Here is a 24,014-nt window from a genome sequence, read left to right as displayed (position 1 = left end):
TGGCAATGTGAAGAAACCTTCGCAGAGCAGAATCAGTATTCAGAGCTGACTGCGAAGCTCTTGGATTTCAATTCTGCGAGCATTTATTGTGCCTGCTCTGTGAACAAGGCCCTGAATGCTAGCGATTATGCATGTGTAGGAGCTTCCTCCATTGTGCTTGGAATCCAACTAGGATGCTCCACGTTGCATTCCAACCATAGCAAAAATTCTCTAACAGTGTCTCCCTGGTTACGTGGCTGAAGTCCCTAGAGTTCAGGGCAAATTCCAGACCACCTTGACTCTACCTCACCATGCCAACCTCAGGGAGGGGCATTGGTGGTTGAGCAGAAGCTCCCATTGGGGAGTTGCCTTCAAACACAGAGCTGGGCCAAATTCCCAGATCCAGGAACAACTTTTCTGATCAGTAAGCTAAATGACGCTGTCAAGCCTTCCAGACCTTCTGTTTAACCTTTCGCCACTGCCCTGCACTGCCTGGGTGGGGGCCATAACAGAAGCAATCACTGGTCTCTGGGCAAGGTGAGCCCAGGGTGGCTGGTGCTGTAGCATGGAAGGTTAAGCCTCTGCCTGCAGTGCTGGCTTCCTGTACTGGCATGGGTTTTCAAGTCCTGGCTGCTCCACATCCAATCCAGCTCCCTGCTAATGTGCCTGGGAAAGCAGTGAAAGGTGGCCCAAGTGCTTGGGCCCCTGTATCAATGAGGGCAGGGGTGGAGAGTTTCTGAAGAGAGGAGAGGAGTTATCAGTTCTTCTTCAGGTAAATGAACTTTAAAACAGATCACTGCTTATCACGTGAAGGATGAGAAATTAACAACAAAAGAGCAAACAAACAAAACCCACCAGCTTCCAATGATTGCTGGCAGCCAGGAGGTTAGAGACAAAACCAGGGAAAGGGCAGTAGGGAGCAAAGGAAGAGATGGCACAGAGACCAACTGAAGGTTTCGGCGACTGAAACCAGTTGAGACGTCACTGTCTGGCATGGGTTTGAGCCCTCTCACCCAAGGACAAGGCCCTTGAAAGCAGGGAAGCAGGGACTGTGTCTTACTCATCTTTGTGCCTCTGATGCTTTGCAGACCACCTGGCACACTGGTGGCTCTCATCATGGTAGAAAGCTTAGCATAGTGACTTTGGGTGGGCTTCAAGGAGAGCTAAAAATCCCCCAGTTATTTGCAGATTCTCATGTGCCTGGGAATATTGTGCATGTGCATCTTTGTGTTGGAGAGGGCCTATGACTTTATCAGACCCTCAAAGGGCTCTGGGATCCATAAAACCAGTTAAGAACAACTGCTCTAGGAATTTGTTGTCTTCATAAATGCTTCTAACTCTTGGTTTCTGTTTTTATTCCTTCTCTAAGCACAAACTTCCTATATAAATAAGAAAACTACAGGGTCAACAACATTAAATGGATACTTTGGGTGCTAATGCATTTTATTTGCCATAAAACCCCAACATGTAGCTTCAGCCATGAGTCTAAGTTATGCTGAAACACCGAGAGACATTTTCCCTGCCCTTGCCTGACCTTCTCTGGTAGCACCCCCAGTTCAGAACCCACTCAGTCACCGCTGATGTTTCTATGAGAAGGTGAATCACTTTGCATTTGGACTTGAGCTTCTGCAGCAAGTGCCTTTGAAAAAACACCTTCCTGAGAACAGCAACCTGCACCGTTCAATTAAGAGCAGGTAACTGGGACTGGAGGTCTATGTCTGTGAGGATGGGGGAAGGAGGGAGAGAGATGGCCCTTCTGACCACCGGCACCTTCACCAAACACTGTTATGGCCAGGCAGGAGAAGAAGCACTCCTGCGTGCCAGAGTAGTCAGGGTGATGTGGCTTAGTGGCCAAATGATGGATTTTCTGTGCTATTCCAATGGTTTGGGAGACTTTATAACACAGTATTTAAAAGCGGGACTGTCCTGGAAAATCTAGAACATACATTCCTTGGAAGAAAATAGCACCTGACCTCAGGAAAATATACAGTCTAATTGGGAAGATAAAGAACATACGCAGGAAAAATCGGCCTATTTGACAAAGGGACCCTGTGGCGTGTGCTCTGGGCAAGAGGGACCGTGTAGATAAGAGGAATTCAGAGAAAAGATATGCCACTGTGCAATTAGGTATTCATAGGAAAAGATGTATAAAAGAGAAAGCAAAGGCAAGGAATTAGCATACTCTGCACCTCATGCTCTCACATCTATTTTAATTCCTTTTCCTCTAACCTTAAGGGAGAACTGACTATGAGCCAGATACAAGATGCGGTGATTTCACATATATTATCTTTCATCCTCACAATACAAGTGTATGAGGTAGGGGATGCTCTCAGTTCATGAATGAGGGCTGAAGTTCAGAAAGAGTGAGTAACCTCCCCAGGACACTCAGCTGGTAACTGGCTGTGCCAGAACTGAAGCCGGGCTCTGTCTGACTCCAAAGATGACATTCTTTCCACAACACACAGTGTCCCTGAAGGGCTACTTAAAACATTAAGCTAAGAGAAAGGAGCCAAGCACAAAAGGTCACATATTGCATGATTCTATTTATATGAAATATCAGAATAGGTATATCCATGGAGACAGAAAGCAGACCAGTGGTTGCCAGAGGGGGAATTACTGTTTAAAGGGTACAGGAATTCCTTATGGGGTGATGAAAATGTGTTGGAACTAGATGGAGACGATGGTTGCACAACTAGTGAATGCACTACATATCACTTAATTGTTTGGTTTAAATGGTTAATCAGCAACTTTACGTGATGTAAATTTTACCTCCATTTCAAAAAAAAAAAAAACTCTCAGGAAAGAAAACACAAGGAGACAAAAATCAAGAAGTGAAGCACCTCCAACACATTGGGGAGAAAATGAGGAGACTGAGCACAGCAGAGCAGCTTGATAAATCAACATTTTCTTCTAGAGCAAGTGAAGAATTTGGGAGTTGGAGTGAGAATTCCCAAGCATGGACACCTGCCTTCTTAATCACGGTCGAAGCAGCTGTCCTGGCTGGAGTAATGAGAGGTGAGTGCCACTGTGGGTTCCCCAGCTCAGAAGACGCCATGCTCTATTGGAGCATTCGCAAGTGACTCCACTGCTTCACCAACTGTGGCCACTTCTTGGTTGCTGAGTGGCAAATCTGAATCTCTGACTCTGATGATAACCTCTTAACCAGTGAGGGGGCCCCCTCAGCCATCCATCTTCCCACCTCAAAAGGGCTTCCTTCTTGGCATTGAGGGTACAGTGCCTCAAGAAAGTGTCAGGGTTCCCTTGAGAGAGTCAGTTTCCCTTTACTGCCTCTTATGTTGGATGTGACGGACACTAAGGCAACCCATGGAAATGCGGCGTTCGCAGGGCTGGGGTGCACCCCTGGGCAAGGATCTGCCCCCCAGGCAGTAGTGAACCCAGCCATGGACTTCTCTCAAGGCTTCATCCCTCTTCCAGCCTCACTGGAATGTTTGCTTTCACTTCATGCTACCTACTCTCAGAAGCATGCGAACTATTAACCGAGGCTTCTATTCATTTGGAGTTTCACGCAGCAAATGGATGCTTTCAAACCCTTGTGGCCTTTCTGGCCACATAAAAAGGTGGCAGATGCAAGCAGCAGATGTTCCTCTCCCTTTTCTTGGATTCTGGGGCCTGGCTGTCCTGGTGAGCCTGTAGCCCAGTTTTCTCCATCACACAGCCTCTGTTCCTGGAAGGTGTCCACTGAGTGGATCAGGGATGCAAGAACCACGTTCTTCAGATGGCTCTTCATGCATGGGGTCATGGAAGTGCTCAGGAAGTCTGCTTTCTGGGGACCAGCTCAGAGTCTCACATGGTTGTCACATTCTATGTAGGAGACCAATAAGAGTTCTATCAGTGCCCAGAGCAGCAGCACACAGAGGATCCACCCAGGTCCCAATGCATTTCCCATTCACGTGCTGTAAGCCCAGTGAGTTAAAATGTGCAGCAGCCTTGGGAATAGTCAGTGACATGACCTCAGCCATCCCAAATGTCATACCAGGTCAAGAATTCTGTGCCATGCCCAGTAAGAAGCCCAACTCATTGTTCTTTTTTTTTTTAATTTTATTTCCTCTTTTACAAAATTTATTCATTTACTTGAAAGTCAAAGTTACACAAAAAGAGAAAGAGAGGCAGAGAGAGAGAGAAAGAGAGGTCTTCCATGCACTGGTTCACTCCCCAATTCGCCGCAACAGCCGGAGCTGTGCCAATCCAAAGCCAGGTGCCAGTAGCTTCCTCTGGGCCTCCCAGGCAAGTATAGGGGCCCAAGCACCTGAGCCATCCTCCACTGCCCTCCCAGGCCACAGCAGAGAGCTGGATGGGAAGTGGAGCAGCCAGGACTCGATCCAGTGCCCATACAGGATGCTGGCACTGCAGGCGATGGCCCTATCTGCTATGCCATAGAGCCAGCCCCCCATCTCAGAGTTAAGTGTAATTCCTACCACTCAGCATGTGCCCACTGAATGACCTTTAGACTTAGCAAGTGACACACCTAGGAGACTCTCTCCTCCACATAACCTGCTTTTTAGAGAGAACCAGAACTTCCCCTATGACCTCCTGATGAGCTTTAGCCCCACTTCCAGCCTCACCACAGGCTCCGGGAATCTTTAAAAACCTTTATAATATCATTTTATCAAAACCAGTAACTTGGTGCAAACTTGAAGACAGCCAGAAAATACAAAACTCCAATACCAATATAAACAAAGTTTATTTTATTTTGAAATTTCTTCTTTGTATTTCTGAAAATAGGATTCAATAAATATTCATTATGAAACAAAAAATACTAATAGTACAGACAGACATCTACTAAGCATAAAGCAAAATTCCCTATTCCTCTTCCTCTCCTTCTCATCTCCCATCAATTTCTCTTATAAGAATTAGCCACTGTTCAGCCTTTCAGGTATGTTCCATGCATTGCTCACACACTGGATTACATGCACATAATTCTTACTTTTTACACATGGCGAATAACACGGATGCAGTCTTCTAAAACATACCTTTCCATTTAATATAATCACATGTCCATGTGCATACATATGTTCTTCTTTCGTTTTATTATTCAACAGTACAGGGGGACTATTATTTATTAAGACATACTCTAGTGATAATAATTAAGTCATTTCTGCTTTTTTCTTCAGGATAAACACAGTAGAAATCTTTCCATTGCTTTGGGAAAAGCACCAATTGACTTCACTGTAAAAGATCCAGGAGACAGGAGGTTGCCAAAGTAAGTTATAGGTCTCTCCTATCTGTTCAGGATAGGAGTGCCTCCTCTCATTTGGTTCCTCTGTCTCGCAGCAGGTAAGCCTGGAATCCAGTCATTGGCATGTTCTCTAATTCTAGGTGTTGCCAACTACTCCCAGGCTGCCAGATGTGAAGACCTGCCCTCAGTGCCCATGGGATCAGGCTCCACCCACACAGAATCAAGCTTCACTCACATGTGAACATGCTTGGCTCACACGGGACCAGGCTTCACCCACATGGGACCAGGCTTCCCTCACATGTGAACATGCTTGGCTCACATGGGGCCAGGCTTCACCCACATGTGAACATGCTTGGCTCACACTGGACCAGGCTTCACTCACATGTGAACATGCTTGGCTCACACGGGATCAGGCTTCACTCACAAGTGAACATGCTTGGCTCACATGGGATCAGGCTTCACTCACAAGTGAACATGCTTGGCTCACATGGGATCAGGCTTCACTCACATGTGAACAAGCTTGGCTCACATGGATCAGGTTTCACCCACATGGGATCAGGCTTCACTCACATGTGAACATGCTTGGCTCACATGGGATCAGGTTTCACCCACATGGGACCAGGCTTCACTCACATGTGAACCTCCTTGGTTCACATGACAATCAGGCTCTGCAGTATTTCTGCTTCCACTGCCTCCATGCCTGACTCCAGGGATCCCTGGGTTTGGGGCTCCCTAAGTGAGCACAAAGTCACCAGTCAAACCCAGTTCCTAGAGACTATTCTTTCTGTCTGTCCCATAGGCTTCTGTGTTGGTCCTTGGATCTTCTGTTAGTTCCCCACTTGGAATGGATCCCAACTGGCCAGGCCTCTTCCCTCATCTTCCTGCTCCCTCCAGCCCTTCCTCCCCAGCCTACTTCTCTCTAGCTCGCCCACTTCAGGGCCAGCATCACCACTGATGGTGGTGGTGAGATTCTCATCACAGCTCCCTCACTTCCCTGTGTTCTGTGCTGACCTATGTCAGATTCACCTCGTGCTGACTACTCTTGCTTTTCTCAAAGTCACCCAGGAATCCCTCTGCCAGCTGGCACTCTCTTCTCTCTGGCTATCTCATGATCAGCCTCATCCCGCGTTTCATTCATCTATTCAACAAATATTGATCATCTGCCACTAGACGCCATCACATTTCCTTCCAAACTGCAGACTTCCTAGAATAGCTTACACGTCGGGCTCTGTATTTCTATTGTACTATGCGTGGCAAGTTACTGAAATTTCATAAATGTATGCTATAGAATGGATAGCATTCAGTGCTTTTTCTGGAAGTTACCATCATAGTGCCCTATTCCCATCCCATTGACACTGCATAACAACAGACAGCATTTACTAAGGACTTGACAGGGTTGGCCTAAGAAGCATGTATGTATTGATAATCCTCACCTCAGCAACCCTGGGAGACAAGTACTGCCATCTTCCACAGTTGAGAACTGGTGGTTCCCTAAGTCACACGAGTTCACCCAGTCTAGAATTAACACAGCCAGGAACCATATCCAGGCATCTGACACCCAGGCCCGCACCATTAATAACCATGGTATTCTGTCTCTCCTTGGCTTGAGCAGAGGCCAAAAAAATTGATCAGTGATAGCTTTAGGGTAGTCTGACAGATGAAGGGGCCAGGACCTACAGTGAGAGAAACAACCCCAGGCTGTGGCCAAAGGGACATCTTAGCAGGTTCAGTGATCACCAGGCAGTGGATACCACTGTGCCCACTATGTGAGGCGGGAGGTACTCAGAGGCCAGTGTAGAGGGCATGGAGCCTCTGAGACAGCTCCATGCCGTCTGCCCCATCCTGTTGATAAGGGGTGGCCAGCCAGACTTCTTCAACCAACCCCGGTCATCTCCACACTTCTCTGCATTGGTGGTGAAGAGCTCATCATGAGAATTCAGGATACAGACTCTGGGGTCAGAATGGGGCCCATCCAAACCCTGGTTAACACACTTCCTAGATGTGCGACCTTGGGATAAGTTAGTAAAAGCAGCTGCTATGCCTCGATTTCCTCGTGTATAAAAAGGTGGAGATGATAGTATCAGACAGTTGTTGTGAACGCCTACACCATGGAATTTGTATAAAACACTTAAAGGATGGGATCGGTGCTGTGGCGTATTGGGTAAAGCTGCCCCTTACAGTGTCTGTACCCTATATGGGCGCTGGTTCAAGTCCTGGCTGTTCCACTTCCGATCTAGCTCTCTGCTGTGGCCTGGGAAAGCAGAAGATGGCCCAAGTCATTGGGCCCCTGCACCCACGTGGGAGACCTGGAGGAAGCTCCAGGCTCCTGGCTTCAGGTTAGTCCAGCTCTGACCACTAAAGCCATTTGGGGAGTTAACCAGCAGATGGAAGACCATTCCTGGGAAGGTGTGCACCTCTAGGGCTCCCATGCACGGGTGAGGAGTTAGTACTGTGCTAGCCTGTCCCCCCTTCCGTCACAGGTGAGCAAGCAGATGCCTTGGTACACTGTGTTACTTGTTTCAGGTCACAGAAAAGTGGAGAAGAGCTCTGAATCCGCTTTCTACCCAACACTGCTCTGGCTGGGAGAAATTCTGAATGTTGCCAGTTGAGCTAATTCATTTGGCAAATTGTTTCAGACACTTGAGCCATTTATACAAAACTAAAGATGAATGACTTCTAATCAAATGCAAGATGACATGGTATGAAATCGCCAAGGGGCAGGTCTGCTGCAGCCTTGAGTGCTCAATGGCTGGGACGACGGACGGACGGCTCCTCACTTTGACCACAAGAAGCATGACATTTGTTAGGTAACTTATTTTATATGCCAACGCTTCGAACAGTAAGAAATAAGTAGAAAGGCAATCTGTTCTTCTCTCAGGAATTGTTACATAAAAAAGGAGAAACACATCCCAACTGCACGTCCACTCTCCAGATGGCAAACACGGTGCTCCTGAGTAATGGCATCCATCTTCTTTCAATTACCAGACTGGGGCACAGCCACCTCATGAGCATCTGGGGCAAGTGTCCCTGCCATGCTGCTTTCTTGCCCCTGGAGTCCCTCAAGGACTCAGGCAAAATGCTAACAGATTTGACCAGCAGCAGGAGCACAGTGTGTATAGTAACGAGTGTGGTTCCTGGGAAGAGACCCAACGGCCTACTTACGGATGGAGCTCTGCCTCTCAGCAACTGCGCAGCCTCGACGCCCTGTCCTTCAGAGGGGGAGAACAGTTGCCCACGTTACAACCTGCGAGGATTAAACAAGATGAGGCTTGAGACAGTGTTGCTGTGGCTGACACATAACAGGGGCTTATATTTTTTTTAATTGAAAAGCGTACAGCAAATTATTTTATTTTCTCTAAAGGTAATCTAAGGCAAGCTGTTCCTTTTCATATTCATATGCAAATAAGGACAGAGAGAAGGAAGAAATTGTGATTATGGGGCGCAATGTGGCCAATCACTGTTCTGATGCTGCCACCTGCTGGAGAGCCAGCATCCCACACTGCTATTGAAAGGAATGCGCTGAAATAACACGGGGCAAAGCCCTTCCTGCCCGGTCCCATCCCCTCCCCTCCGTCCTTCAGATCTGGACCTAAAGCTTCCCTGACTCTTCTGATGCCGGGGTTGCTGGGATCAGCATATCTTCTTTAGAAAGACATTTCTCCAAGGCGGGGTAGGACATTTACCTAGTGAGTCACCCTGCCCCGCATTGGGATCAAGAGGGCAGCTATGGGCTGTGCTGTACAAGAAGTCAAAATCTAGTATGTAGCCCGTATACACCACATCATGTTGGCCCACATTGTTTTCTGATAAAGTTCAAATTATTCACCAGTGCTTCAAATGCCAGAGTTCACCTAAAACTGCTGGAGAATCTAAGGATATGGCAACACACGACTACACCCCTCTAGGACAGCAATGCGCCCTCCTGAGCAGCAAGCATCCCAGAGCCTGAGGAGGCCCTCCTTAGTCCAACACAGCCCTGCTGCTCCCTCTCCCTCTCACTTGGCCCTTGACCCCAGCTCTACGAACGTTGTCATCCCCTGATTCCCTACAGCAAAATCTTACATAGAGCAGGATGGCTGAATAGAGCTAACTAGAGCTGGGTGCGTGAATACAGAAATGCTTTATGCCTTCAAGTAATAATAGTAATTAGTCATCTCCAAGCACTTAGCTTGTGCCAAGTGCAAGGAAAAACATTCTGACCCCAATTTTTTGACCTCGAAGACATTTTCACCCCATTGTCCATTCAGGTCTCACATCTTTGTTCTATTCATTAGCTTTGTTCTCTGCCATGAAATATGAAATCATTGACTCATCTAAATCATCATAAATATTACTTGCAGAAATATCTATACAACTGCTGTTGCTGTGGCTCACTAGGTTAATCCTCCGCCTGTGGCACCGGCATCCCATATGGGTGCAGGGTTCTAGTCCCGGCAGCCCCTTTTCCAGTTCAGCTCTCTGCTGTGGCCCGGGAGGGCAGTAGAGGATGGCCCAAGTACTTGGGCCCCTGAACCCGCATGGGAGACCAGGAAGAAGCACCTGGCTCCTGGCTTTGTATCAGCACAGCTCCGGCTGTGGCGGCCATTTGGGGAGTGAACCATCGGAAGGAAGACCTTTCTCTCTGTCTCTGTCTTTCTCTCTCTCACACGGTCTATAACTCTACCTGTCAAATAAAAAAAAGAAAGAAATACCTATACAAACAAAATTAGCAGTGGCAAAAGCTTCAGGTTGGTAAAATCTGTTATTGACCAAAAAAAAAAAAATAGTATCTTTTAGTTACTATTTGAATTTAAAAGAGAGTCTTGATCTAACAATTCAACTCAGATGAATTGTATTCACTAAAATTAATGATCAAAGGAAAACTGACAATAACAACAGTTATAATCAGTTAAGATGGGTTTAGGAGTACTACAAAGTATTCATTGAAAAAATGGAATTAAAAGATATACACTGAACCAACGGCAAAGGAAAACCTTTCTCTCTGTCTCTCTCTCTCACTGTCCACTCTGCCTGTCAAAAAAAAAAAAAAGATATACATGTCTTCATGAGCATTCTGAAATACTTTCATATATTTAAAATGCTAATTAGGGGCCAGTGTTGTGGTGTAGTGGACTAAGCCTCCACCTACACTGCCGGCATCCCACATGAGCATCAGTTCATGTCCCACATGCTCCTCTTCAGATCCAGCTCTCTGCTATGGCCTTGGAAAGCAGTAGAGGCGCAAGTACTTGATATATATACTTACTAAAATATATTTGCTAACATTTTATTTAGAAATTTTGTATTCATATTCACACACAATCATTGTCTATGACTTCAACAGGTTCATAAAACACTTAAATTACTTATTCTTCACAAATGCAATAAAACTCAATGTGGATCTGTCTAGCCCTATTGTCTTCCTCAATCATAGTACATAATCAGCTTTCTAACTTCTTATATGATAACTGGTACTCACATTTTTCACTTCAGCTTTTCCTTTTGATGATTTATAACTTTACTACGAAATGAACCATTTCATCTATTTTCAAATGCAATGCCAGAGAGGTGCATGTAATACTCCTTTCAATTGTTTAATCCCTCTCCTTTCTAATCCTACACAGTTTGCTCTCTCTCTTCTCTAACCATAGAATCAGAGTTTGAATTCTAGTCTCTGTTTCCAGCCCCAGTCCTCAGGCTGCTGCTACCTACCATACTCCGAGAGGACAATGGAAACTGCATCTATGAATGTGAATCAGGTTGACTGATTTGATGGAAAAATGTAGTCAATTGCCAAATTTTGACAAAGTTTACATTATTCCCATTTTTACTTAAAAATAACTATCCTAGCATTAATAGAGTGAGTGGTAATACTTGGCAAAATCTTGGGGAATTTCAGTTTTCTTCATTTAATAAACAGACTCATTTCCTTCACCCTCAAACCATATTTTGACCAGCACCAATCATTTCCATGGACGAAAGGAAAAATACTCTTTATCTGAGACTCTGGCTGTTATTTAATTCCTGAAAATGGTATTCAAACTAACATGAGATTTCATTCAGTTTAATAAAAAACTACTTAATTAGAAAGAAGCTTTACTACTATCTCTGGAGATATATTAATATCATTAAAAAGAACATATGCTTGAAAGTTGTATGTACATTTATAATTTTGTTCCCTTCTGAATATGAAAGTCTATTTAATTAAGGTTATTACCATCTTTACAGCTTTTTCTCAAAGGAAATGTTCTTCATTCTAAGCTACATAACTTCTTGGAAAAAATATTTTTAAAGAAATCGAAATTCTACAGGAACACATGCTTTAGTTATATTCCAAATACACCCCTCCTTGCTCCCTTATTATATTTCTATAGTGTACTATAGGCCCAGATGGCTCCCCTGTGCTTGCTTGATTTTTCTCGCTGTGACAATTATTTAACCTTTTTTTAATGAGAAACCTAGAAAAAAGAACCAATTCTCCATATAAGTCAAGTGAAAAGAAGGGAGGGGGGGGAGGGAAGGAGGGAGGGAGGGAGGGAGGGAGGGAGGAAGGAAGGAAGGAAGGAAGGAAGGAAGGAAGGAAGGAAGGAAGGAAAATGGGGAGGAGGGAGGGAGAGAGAAGGGTGTAGGGCCTGGCAGGAGGGTTGGTGAAAAGTGCACCTGCAACACATTGGACAAGGATGTAGCTTACTGCTCATCTGTTCATTTCACTTTGTAAACATTTTTTTCTGTCCCCATGGTCAACATCCTTCTATTTGTCTTCTGTTCTATTTCCCTTGCAATTCAGAGTTCCATTCTCTCACTTCTCTTATCCTAAATATAATCTGACCTATGCTAACACTGTTCTCCCAGAGACCACCTCCCCTGTTAGGGGCTGAATTGTGTCCCCACAATATCCACACATTGAAGTACTGATCCCCATTACTTAAGAATGTGACCTTGTTTGCAAATAGGGTGGTTGCAGGTGTAATTATTCAAGATGAGGTCATCTTGACTAATTAGGGTGTAGGGAGAGCCTCTAATCCAATATGACCTTATAAAAAGAGGCAATCTGAACACACAAGACACATGGGGAAAATGCCATGTGAGCCTGAAGGCCAAAATGGTGGTGATGCATCTATAATCCAAGAAACAGTAAAGATGCCAACAAACCACCAGAAGCTAGGTTGGGACATGGAACAGATCCATCCCTCACAGAATTCAGAAGGAACTGACCTTGGTGACACCTTGATCTTGCACTATCAGCCTCCCAAACCGTGAGACAATAAATTTCTGCTGTTGTAGTGATAATGATTTTTTAAAAGACTCAGCTTTTATCAGGCATTTGTGTGCCAAGCAGCCTTCTAAATATATAGGAACTTCAAAAAATTTGTGTAAAGAGCAGGCATTTGGTCTAGAGGTTAAGATGCTGCTTGGAACACCCACATCCCCTATTCAGTGTGACTGGGTTCAAGTTTCAGCTCCACGTCCAATTCCAGCTCCACTTCTGATTCCACCTTTCTGCTAATGCACACTCTGGGAGAAGGCAGATGATGGCTTAAATGGTTGGGTCTCTGCCATCCACCTCGGAGACCTGGGTTGAGTTCCAAGCTCCCAACTTCAACCTATCCCAGCCCCAGCTGTTGTGGGCATTTGGAGGGTCAATCATTAGATGGAAGCACACCCTCTCTGTCTCTCAAATAAATATTTTTAATTACTCCCTTTTTATTATAATAGGTTGCCAAGGTGTGCTAATTCTACTTACAATATCTATTTAGGTTGCCCTATCCTGCCTGGTGCACCTACCTGAACTATCCCAGTAAATGCCTTTCTCCACATTCCATCCTTCTCCTCCTCCCATCCACCCTACATCCCATCTCCAGCTCCTCCTAAAACACTCATATCTTCAGTCTATGCTCATTGCCTAAAGAATGATATCCAAAATCCTTACAGATGAGGATGCACCAGGATCTAGTCCCAGTCTACCCAATCTCCATGCACCAAACACACTCAGGTTTTCCTGACATGGTTCCACCTGGCATATCCTCTGCAGCTCTAATCCTTTAATCAGAATGCTTCTTGCTATAAAAATATATTCCAGACATTTCACCAGCTGTTGGATACCTCTCCCTCCTTTGAACCCACTTTATGCTCTTATCTACCTGTCTTGACTCATTATCATTCCATGCTCTGTACTTTTTGTTATTTGGCCATGTGTCTAATAATCCTGACCAGACTGAGTTCAGGCCAGGGGGCAGGAGCCATGATTCATCTTAGAATTTACCACAGCATGGCTGGCACCGCGGCTCAATAGGCTAATCCTCCACCTTGCGGCACCGGCACACCAGGTTCTAGTCCCGGTCGGGGTGCTGGATTCTGTCCCGGTTGCCCCTCTTCCAGGCCAGCTCTCTGCTGTGGCCCAGGAGGGCAGTGGAGGATGGCCCAAGTGCTTGGGCCCTGCACCCGCATGGGAGACCAGGAGAAGCACCTGGCTCCCGGCTTCGGATCAGCGTGGTGTGCTGGCCGCAGTGGCCATTGGAGGGTGAAACAACGGTAAAGGAAGACCTTTCTCCCTGTCTCTCCCTCTCACTGTCCACTCTGCCTGTCAAAAAAAAAAAAAAAAAAGAATTTACCACAGCACATAACATATAATCTAGCATGTGGAACGCTTTACTGGCTTAATTTTTAAAGTCTCTGAGTAAAGTGTTGTATTAGCCAAACAGATTAATAGACTTCTTGACATTCACAGAGTTCAGAGCAACTGAACCTGGAAAATAGATTGAAAATCCCCAAACTCACCTGGCGACCTGGCTCACCTGAGTGAGTACCATTCTGATCTGATCCAGGGTTGTCATTATGGACAGCAATCCTGCTTTTTGTTCCTGGAGAGCACTCCAGGCTAACAAGTCCCACTGGCACCAAAGTCCTTTTCTCATTCCCACCACACCCTGGATGGGAACAACATGTCATTATCCTCCTTCATAACAGTGTACAAGATGCTAGATGGAGGCCCAGCTCCCTTTGCAGTAATAATAAGATAACCCGTGCCAAGGGACTTTGAACTTGGCAAGTTCCATTCTCCCTGTTGCTGCTATGGTTATTCCTGTGCCCAGAGGCCATATCAGGAAACTCCAGCATTTACCTGAAGCTTGATTATTCAGAGTCCATGGGAAAAACTGGTGGAAACTCCAGTGTCTTGGTTTCCAATCCCAAGACATGGACTATTGGGCAATCTCAGCTGATCTTTCACTGGAAAGCACATGAAGGGAGGGTTCTGGAGCCCAATGAGGAACGAGTACTTGTCTTTCTTCTACAGATTAGAGAGCCCAGGGATGAGAATTCCGTGAAGCACAAAGTTTCTAGGCAGGACAAGGAAGAAGCTAAATCAGAAGATCAAAGAATCAGAGCTGGTAGTTAGAATTTCTAACAAGATCTGGTTATTTTCCTCCCAAGGCAAGAAAGTCAAGAAACTATCAGAGGGGGCCAATGCTTTGGCACAGCAGGTTAAGCCACAGCCTGCAATGCCAGTATCCCATATTGGAGCTGGTTCTAGTCCAATCCAGCTCCCTGCTAGTGCACCTAGGAAAGCAGTAGAAAAAGACCTGAGTGCTTGGGGCCCTGCACTCACGTGGGCAACCTGGAAGAAGGTCCTGGCTCCTGGCTTTGGCCTAGCCCAGCCCTCGCTGTTGAAGCCATCTGAAGAATGAACCAGCAGATAGAAAATCTCTCTTTCTTCTGTCTCTTTCTCCTGTCATTCCTTCTCTCTCTATATATATATATAACTCTGCCTTTTAAATAAATAAACAAATCTTTTAAAAAAATTACCAGAAATCCTTCACTGGTTCTGCTATATTATTTAGTGGTATTGTTGTTAACATCAACATAAAGCAGGAGGAAGAGTGTGGACAGAGAGGTTGTCCATCTGAGTCATCACCTTAGGCAAGCAACTTTATCTTGTAGATGACTGGGAGCCTTTGAAGAGTTTTAAACATGGGTGTGACACATTAGACTCCTGATTTAGAAACCATGGTGCAAATGGATTGGAAGGGACAATACCAGAGGAGGGGAACTGTGGAAGCCGTCATGGAAGAAGGGGATGACAATTTCTGCCTTCTCCATCTCCTTGATAATGGGAGGAAAGAGTTTGAATTGAGAAATACTGACAAATAAAATCAGCAAGTGCTGGTAAATACTGCATAAAATCCCAGCCAATGATGACTTTAACCTCTTTTGTGCCTCAGACTCAAATATACAATTGTCTTGTGGTAGCCCACAGGTTTATACCAAATTGCACAGAGAATACAGGAATGATTAAAAAAAAAAAACCAAAAACAAAGCTTCTGATGACTTTATACTTGAGACAGACAATACCAACAAGAAAACTATCCAACAAAGACAAGTGTTATGCAGACAATTAAAATAAGGTTGGGGTGGGCATTTGGCACAAGGGTTAAGTTGCTGCTTGCAATGCCTGCATCTCCCATTAGAGTGCCTGGGTTTGGATCTCAGTTCTGCTTCCAATCCCATCTTCCTGCTAACGTGCACCCTGGCAGGCAGCAAGTAACGGATCCTGTACTTAAGTAAGCCACTCTCGAGAAAGACCTGAATTGAGTTCTGAGCTCCTGGCTTCAACCTGGTCCAGCCCTGGCTGTTGCCAGCATTTGTGGAGTAAACCAATAGACAGAAGATCTGTGTGTGTGTGTATGCCTTTCAAATAAAAATAAATAATGAAATAAGGTAATGGGATAGGGCTTGGGCTCCTTTAGAATGAGTAGCCAGGGCAACTTCTCTGAGGAGGTGCTACTTAGGACTGCTAAGGCTATGTGAAAATCAGGGGAAAGTGGCTGATTGAATTGGAAGACACCAAAGCAGATCAGTGCAAATGGACTGGAATGGGCAAAGGAGAAAAAGGGAACAAAGAGACCATAGAGATAGGCAGGGCAGATCACGTACAACTTTGTAAGGTGGAGGAATCTAGATTTTATTTGAAGTATCAAGGGGAGCTGGTAGAAGATTTTAGTTAAGGGAGTGACTTTATCTCATTTAAATCGCTAAGTGATCACTCTTCCTTCTATATGGAAAATGTAACAAGGGAGGGAGACTCATAGTTGTAGCTAAGCAAGGAGACTTTTACAGTTGTCCCTTTGAGAAATGGTGGTGGCTTGAAAGAAAGGCAAGTGGATTCAGGATCTGTTTTGATGAAAGAAACAGAGAGGAAGAAAGAGAAGCATCAAGGATAGGGATGACTGAAAAAGAGCAGTTTGACACAGAAAAATTTTGTATGTTGAGTTTGAGATGCATATTAGAGATTCAAGGGAATGTGCCAACTAGGCAGGTGAAAATCCAAGTGCAGAATTCAGTTGAGAGGTTGAATGATTAGCCTATAGATGGTAGTTAAAGCCAGAGGATCACATGGATTTCTTAGAGAATAACAAAGAGCATGGACAAAGCCAAGACCTGAACTCTGAGATACTCAAACATTTAGAAGTCAGATAAAAGGGGAGGAACTGAGGAAGGAGCAGCCAGTAGGGGGAAAGTAGTCAAAGACAGTGTGGTGTCCCCACAACCAAGTAAAAAGAAAAAAACTGCTCCTGAAAAGGCAAGGAACTATCTGTGTCAAATCTCAGTCCGAGGTAGAGGAGGACTGAGAACAGGATTTTACAAGACAGAAGCTCTTGATGCATTGAAGAGAGATCGCAGGAGAATGGTGGGGGAAAGACTTAATTAGAGTGAGAGAGAGCCAGGTAATGCAGAGTTCTGACAAGGAAGTGGTTCAGTCAACCGTGTGGATGCACAAGTGATGAGGTAAGAGAATGGCCTCAGTGCTCTTGGGAAGTAAAATTCTATGCCAAGGATAAGCGGTAGAGGAGAGTAGTGACAGCTAATGCTAGTAAAGAGCTCTTGAGGGCGAAGCTAACCAGGTCAAGGGCAGGAGAACACAAGCACAGACCCTGCTGAGCCTGGACACCAGGAGCTGGCGTGGCACATTTTGTGGAGTGCTGTGCAGAAGCAGTAGCCCAGAAGCAGGAGCTGAGAAAACAAAGTTCTCCTAGACCTAGAGTTAATGTTCTGAGGAATGAGTGCAGAAAAGGAGAAAGAGCAAGGTAATGCAGAGTTCTGACAAGGAAGTAGTTCAGTCAACCATGTGGATGCACAAGGAAAAGTGTCCTGGGCTGTGTTTATGAGCTGGGACAAGAAAAGAGGAACTGAGGAATGAAGGACCCTGGGTGGGAGAACAGGCAGGGAAGAGAGGTGATCAAAAGAGAGCTGGATAAGAAGCTGGTGAGAAGGTGGGAGTTAAGGAACTGTTGGTGAGAAGATCCTTAGCTAACCAGGACCTCAGTTGTTGACAGTGGCTCCATCTTTGGCAAAGATGAACTGATACAAAGACCTATTCCCAGAGAAGTCCTATCCCAACCTTGGCACACTCGGATCCAGACAGTGCCAGGTGAGCTGAGTTAACTGAACCTTGCACAGCGAGCCAGCCCTGGGCTAGTTCTGCAACAGCAAGTGGTCCCCATATGGGTGAGACCTGCCCACTGAGCTGGAGGTGTTGTCTCCTGGCTTTTAGGAAAGCACCTTGTGGCATTCTTTCAAAGCAGTGCTATCTTGGTGTTTCCAGTGTTCCCAGAGATTCAAACTTGGGGTCTGCAAAAAATCCAAGAAAATCCTGGGTTCAGAATGTACCTTCCTTCCAATAGGTGATGGCTTGGTTCTGACCCAACTCCTCTTTGTTAGGTCCATTAGAACGCCTTCCCTCAGACCTTAGTGCAAATAGACAACCCCAGGCAGCCCCACCTCTGCACATGCCCAGACACACTTGGCCCCTAAGTGGGAGGAAGCTTCCTCTCAAGATGGGTCCCTGTTAATTGATATTTTCTTTCACTGTGTTGTAGGATTTGAGGAAAATGGGGATAATAGTAGAACATTAGTTCCTTGGCACAAATAAGCACTGAGTAAATATACTGGGGTAAGAGAATGAATGTACTTAAGAAAAAAAGGCAACGAGAAAGAGAAGGGAGTAAAGAGAGGCCTCAAAACTTTGGGGAAAAATTAAAACACAGTCATCATTTGTATGTTCGCTGAAACTCCCTTTTTTGCAATCCATCAATGAACATTTTTTTTACTACTCACTGAATTATTTCCTACAAATAAATAGTCACACTGAGGATTATTCTTAAAAATTTCTATAAAGGTGAAAAACTAATATTCTATTTTCTACTCTTACTAAAATGGACAACAGCTGACATTACCTTATCTATATTTGCTACTAACCCAAAGTCAACAACCCAAGAAATTGCTGCTACATATTATTCATAATAACTAAACTTGGAAACAAATTAAATGTATACCAACAGACAAATACATAAAGAAAATATAGTAAAGAGATACACTGGAATAAAGAGATAGAAACCCTACTATTGACAGCAACACAGATGGACCTACAGGACTACGCTAAGTGAAATAAGCCAAACACAGAAAGACGAACACCATATGACTCTACTTACATGTGTAATCTAAAATAGTCAAACTCGCAGAAACTCAGACAAGATTGATGATTGCCAGGGTTAAAGGAAAAGGAGAAATGGAGAGCTGATGGTCAAATGGCACAAAGTATCAGGTACGCAAGATAAGTAAGTTCTAGACATCTTCCACACAGCATAGTGTTTACAGCTAACAACACTATTGTGTATCCTGAAATTTTCCGAATAGGTAGCTCTTGTTTTAATTCTTATTACCACATGAAGCAAAAATAAAATGCAATAATAATAATAAAGGGGTGAGAGGAAACTGGGAGGTGATGATGGTGATACTTTCGCAGTTATATACTTACCCCAAACTCATCAAGTTGCATACGTTAAATGTGTACAGCTCGTTATAAGTCTATTATAACTCAATCAAGTGGTTTTTTAAAAAAAGAATTGCTCTTCTCCAATTTCCTCATCTATTTTATTTCATTTACAGCAAAAACTGTTAATATTCATAATAACATATGTATAAATATATGTGTATGCATGTGCATATCATTTTAAGATGTTTTGTTTTCTTAATTGCAAAATAACATAAACATAAAAGCTGAAAACTGTTTTGAAATTTGGATTAGCTCATATCTCTGGGTAATTTCTATGACTAAGCACTTTCCTATCTTGGTTTTTATTTTCACTAAACACTCTAGGAATATTAGTATCACAGCCACTTCTTAAGAGAAAGAATGAAGTCAGTTTTGTGTGAATATATTTTATCTCATCTGGTTTCTTTGCAGTTTGATACAAACACATTTTCCCTCTAACTGTCACCACTAAAAACAGTAGTCAGGATACCGGAGTCTTCATTATTATCTTCCATAAGGCTCACACTCTCCAAAACATGCTTAGGAGTCATATTACCAGCAACCAGCGTTACAAAATATGCTCTCAGCCCCTTTTAGCCTTGACCTACTTCATCCAGGCAAACCCTGAGGCTGTTCTTCCAAATCGGCTTTCTCTCTGAAGAACAAGGAAGTGCCACGGCTGAAGAAGGAAAGAAATCCTGTGTTTCTGGCCTCTTGGGTGCTAGCATGGCTTCTGATCCTCTGGGAGAAAAGTTGCTCTGAGGGAAACGGTTGTACTCCTGAATTCCTTCTCCACTGAAAGATCTCTGCCCCGCTTCCACAGAATCACTGAGATGGGGACTCCCTGCTCCACCTCCAAGCCCTGACGTTTTTCGGAGTTGCTAAGAACAAATAACTACAGTGACTGCTATGACTCGTGGGACAAGTCCTGACTTTCTTTTCGTTTTTGTTTTTTTCTGAACAAGGCTTTTGAATTAGAAAAAGCTCTTGAGTGTGACCAAACAGCTGCCTGTTTTTTCAGGGCTTACCGTTCCTGTTTGAGAACCCTCTTATCTTTCAGACTCTCCTCCCAAGATTTATCCTCTGAGTTACATGTTTTCAACTCAAGTACAGAAGGAGTGGATGACAACAGAGGCTCTGTGTTGTGAGGACAGCTGTTTATTTCAGGAATGGCAACTCCTAACCCAAGACTAACAATGATTTCCTTTGTAAGTTTTCCTTTCTGCCTTTGGGATCTGCTGGGATCACCTCCTCAAAAAAGTATGCAATAGTTTTAAGATCTTCATGGTTATTATCTCTGGAAATACTGGCTATCTGGTGGTCATTGTTGTCAACTCCACAGACACACACATATAAACACACCGTTGTTCTGGCTTTATTTGGTCTTACTTTTCTTGCAAGAAATAGAGTTTCTCTTTTTTTAATATTTATTTTATTTATTTGAAATACAGAGTTAGATAGATAGAGAGAGAGAGAGAGAGAGAGAGAGAAAAAGATTGATCTTTCCTTTGCCAGTTCACTCCCCTAATGGCCACAGTGGAGCTGGGCTGATTGGAAGCCAGGAGCTTCTTTAGGTCTCCCATGTGGGTACAGGGGCCCAAGCACTTGGGCCCTTTCCTATTGTCTTCCCAGGCACATTAGCAGAAAGCTGGATTGGAAGCAGAGCAACCAGGACTTGAACTGGCACCCACTGGGGATACTGGCGCTGCAGGCGGTGGTTATACCCAGTATGCCACAGCGCTGGCCCCTGAGAGATGGGGTTTCTACAAAACCTTTTAGAAGTATGACAATGAGTTTTAACTAAGACTTTGTAAATGTGCTGTTTCTCCACTTATCAATAACAGACAAGAATGAAAATGAAATAGGAAACATTTGATTTTGACAAATGGCATCTTTGGTGGCTTTGGTCTTGCCTACATACTTTTGGTCATGTTTAAGGTATTTGTTTTTAAGAGTTTTAAGAGTTTTAAGAGTATTAGAAATGTTTGAGACATTTTTTCAAATATTTGAAAATGTCAAATTCTGAATACAGTTATCATGTCTTCAATTTCCTTATACAAAATATGAGGCTTATTTTGGCAATCTGCAATTTTCCAGCTTTATCTGTTCATTAATAATTATTTGTTCTCAATATTCTCTTATAGACATCAGAATTTTCAAATTGGTTCTCATCTAGTTGCAACTGATACTTAAAATAAGACAGACAATAATGGGCCCAATTTATTTATATAATAAACATTTAGATGGTCACTGTATGCATAATCCTACACTAGATTGTATATACTGTCATATCTTAACAATATGGGGAGGGGTTCTTGAACAAATTAAGCAAGTATGTAATAGGTGGTCAGATGGAGATAGCTCCTCTAAAAGTAAATCTGTCATATTCTTTTAGTAATATTACATAGAGTACAATAATCTAATTGCAATTCAAGTGAGGTTGGATATGTCCAGCAACTTTGCGTGTAAGATGATTCAGCTGTAACTTGATGTATTTTGGGTAGAAATGGTTACTTCTTAAGCATGTGCTCCCTAAAGAAGGTGCAGATGGTGATTTGATTTTTTTTATTTGACAGGTAGAGTTATAGACAGTGAGAGAGACAGAGAGAAAGGTCTTCCTTCCGATGGTTTACTCCCCAAATGGCCGCCACAGCCGGCGCTGCACCGATCCGAAGCCAGAAGCCAGATGCTTCTTCCTGCTCTCCCATGTGGGTGCAGGGGCCAAAGCACTTGGGCCATCCTCCACTGCCCTCCCAGGCCACAGCAGAGAGCTGGACTGGAAGAGGAGCAACCAGGACTAGAACCCAGCGCCCATATGGGATGCCAGCGCAGCAGGTGGAGGATTAACCAAGTGAGCCATGGCGCCGGCCCCTGATTTTTTTTTTTTTAAGCAGGAAAAAAAGTACTTTGGTTGCCAACTTAGTGAAGTTTACATGAGAGAATGTTTCCATTTGATGAAGTGTATCAAAGAGGCCATGTTTAGAGTAGGAAAGCCCATGAGGGAACTTCATCTGGGGACCATGTGTATGGGAGAAAAACCATCCCAACACACAGACACATCAAATCACCAAAATCTGAAGGTTCAGTTTACAGAAATAACTGTATCCATCTAATAATGTATTCTAAATCCAACAGAAACATGTCCTACTGGCAACTTACTAGCAAATCCCTCCCTACACTTCTAGGGACCAATGTTATCCATCATACAATTCACTTTTGTATAGTGCGTTTCTGCTCGCAAGATGCTCTCACATGCCATACCATGAAATGGAAAAGGATGCTACGCATGTGCCAGATGAGGTAAACTGGAAGGACAATATCCGCACCATTAGACAGGGGTTGCAGTTAGGAGAGCTGTGTCTTGGGCCCACTGCATTATGCGAAGCTAAATCTAACCAAATAAAGCTGACAAAACCAACAAAAGCACAAGGCAGAAGAAGTATACTGAGTACTTGAAACAATCCAACTTCTAACCATTGGACTATACCACAAAGGGAAGAAATTAAAAGAGAACACAAGTCTGGATTCCACTGGTTGATTTAAATTTGTTATCACTTGGTCTTTAAATCTGCCACTGAGACCCATCAGAGCTGTTGCAGGCATTTGAGGAGTGAACCAGCAGATGGCAGATCTCTCTCTCTCTCTTACTCTGCCTTTCAAATAAATATAAGTAAATCAATCAATAAATAAAGGTTGGTAATAGAAGAGTGTTATTTACAGAAAGAACTAGTAGGAAGGAGAGATGCTATGTAGCAACATATTCACTACACCACACAGAACCACTCCAAGGTGAACAGAACCAATCCAGGGAAGCCATGGAGTGAAGTGGGTGAGGACAGTTTTCCCTAGCAGTCCCTCCTTTCATGGGCTCTTCTCATCTGTCTCTTTCCCTCCTATTTGCTCTAGACTTCCACCCCAAGACCCAATGTTCATACTCTCCAATCCCAGTGACTTTGGAAAGAAGACTGACTGTACCCTCCAGGGATCTGAGTTTAGTGACACCAACACTTCATCTCAGAGTCCAGCTTCCAGCTAGTGTGCCTTGAAAGGCAGCAGAGGATGGCCCAAGTGCTTGGGCCCCTGCCACTCATGTGGGAGACCTGGATGGGGTTCCTGGCTCTTGGCTCCTGGCTTTGGCCTGGCCTTGCCCTGAATGCTGCAGACTTTTGAGAAGTGAATCAGAGGGTGGAAGCACTCTCTGCCACACACCCCACTCTGCTTTCGTGTGTGTGTTTGTGCATGTGTGTGTGTGTGTGAGAGAGAGAGACAGACAGACAGACAGACTCTGCCTTTCAAATAAATAACTCTTTAAAACAAAACAAAAAAAAAATAAAAAAGAAGAGGTCTTCAGTGTGAATTAGAAGAAGTCAGATACTCTTAACCAGAATTTAATGCCTAAAATTAGATGTCTGAATGTGACCTTCTTTAGAAGTCTTCTTGTGGCTGGTATTGTAGCTTAGCGAGTGAGGCTGCTGCCTGCGACACTGGCACACCATATGGGCTGATTCGTGTTCCGGTTATTCCACTTCCCATTCAGCTCTCTGCTAATGGCCTGGGAAAAGTAGCAAAAGATGTCCTGGAGTGATTGGGCCCCTGCACCCATGTAGGAGACCTGGAAGAAGCTCCTGGCTTCTGTCTGGCCCTGCCCAGCCCAACCATTGTGGCCATTTGGGGAGTGAACAAGTGGATGGAAGATCTCTCTCTGTGTCCCTCTTTCTGTCTGTCTCTCCCTCTCTCTCTCTCTGTAACTCTGGATCTCAAATAAATAGATAAAGCTTAAAAATTAGAAAAAGAATAATAAGAAGAAGTCTTCTTGCCTATTATTCCACTCTCTGCCTCAATTCTCCCCAAATAATCCCCACACATGGAGTGCAGACTCTGGATAAACATCTCCCCTGATTGTAAATCAAGCCCCCTGGGGCAGACCCCTCCCACTGCTGGATTGTTCTCATCATTAAGAAGTTCTCAGTCACGCCAGCCAAAATTAGTCCCCTGCAGCTTCTCCTCACTTGAGAAATACAAAGCAAGCCCTTCTCCTGGCAGCCTCTC

The 24,014-nt window shown here is 44.2% G+C and overlaps 1 long non-coding RNA gene across 2 annotated transcripts in view; it reads right to left on the bottom strand.

Annotated features, from left to right (window-relative positions):
* LOC127484385 (uncharacterized) overlaps positions 1-24,014 on the bottom strand; it is a 224,453-nt gene that overhangs the window by 167,133 nt on the left and 33,306 nt on the right. For both annotated transcript variants that reach the window (XR_016231160.1, XR_007911305.3), the window contains exon 3: positions 8,339-8,420. This is a non-coding gene — a long non-coding RNA (uncharacterized LOC127484385). The remainder of the gene's footprint in view (positions 1-8,338; positions 8,421-24,014) is intronic.

This window comes from Oryctolagus cuniculus, chromosome 1 (genome assembly GCF_051225735.1).
Source record: "Oryctolagus cuniculus isolate XC-2025 breed Fujian yellow rabbit chromosome 1, ASM5122573v1, whole genome shotgun sequence".
NCBI classification, from domain to species: Eukaryota; Metazoa; Chordata; class Mammalia; order Lagomorpha; family Leporidae; genus Oryctolagus; species Oryctolagus cuniculus.
Note: the sequence above shows the minus strand (reverse complement) of the source record. Positions and strands in the feature narration are given on the sequence as shown.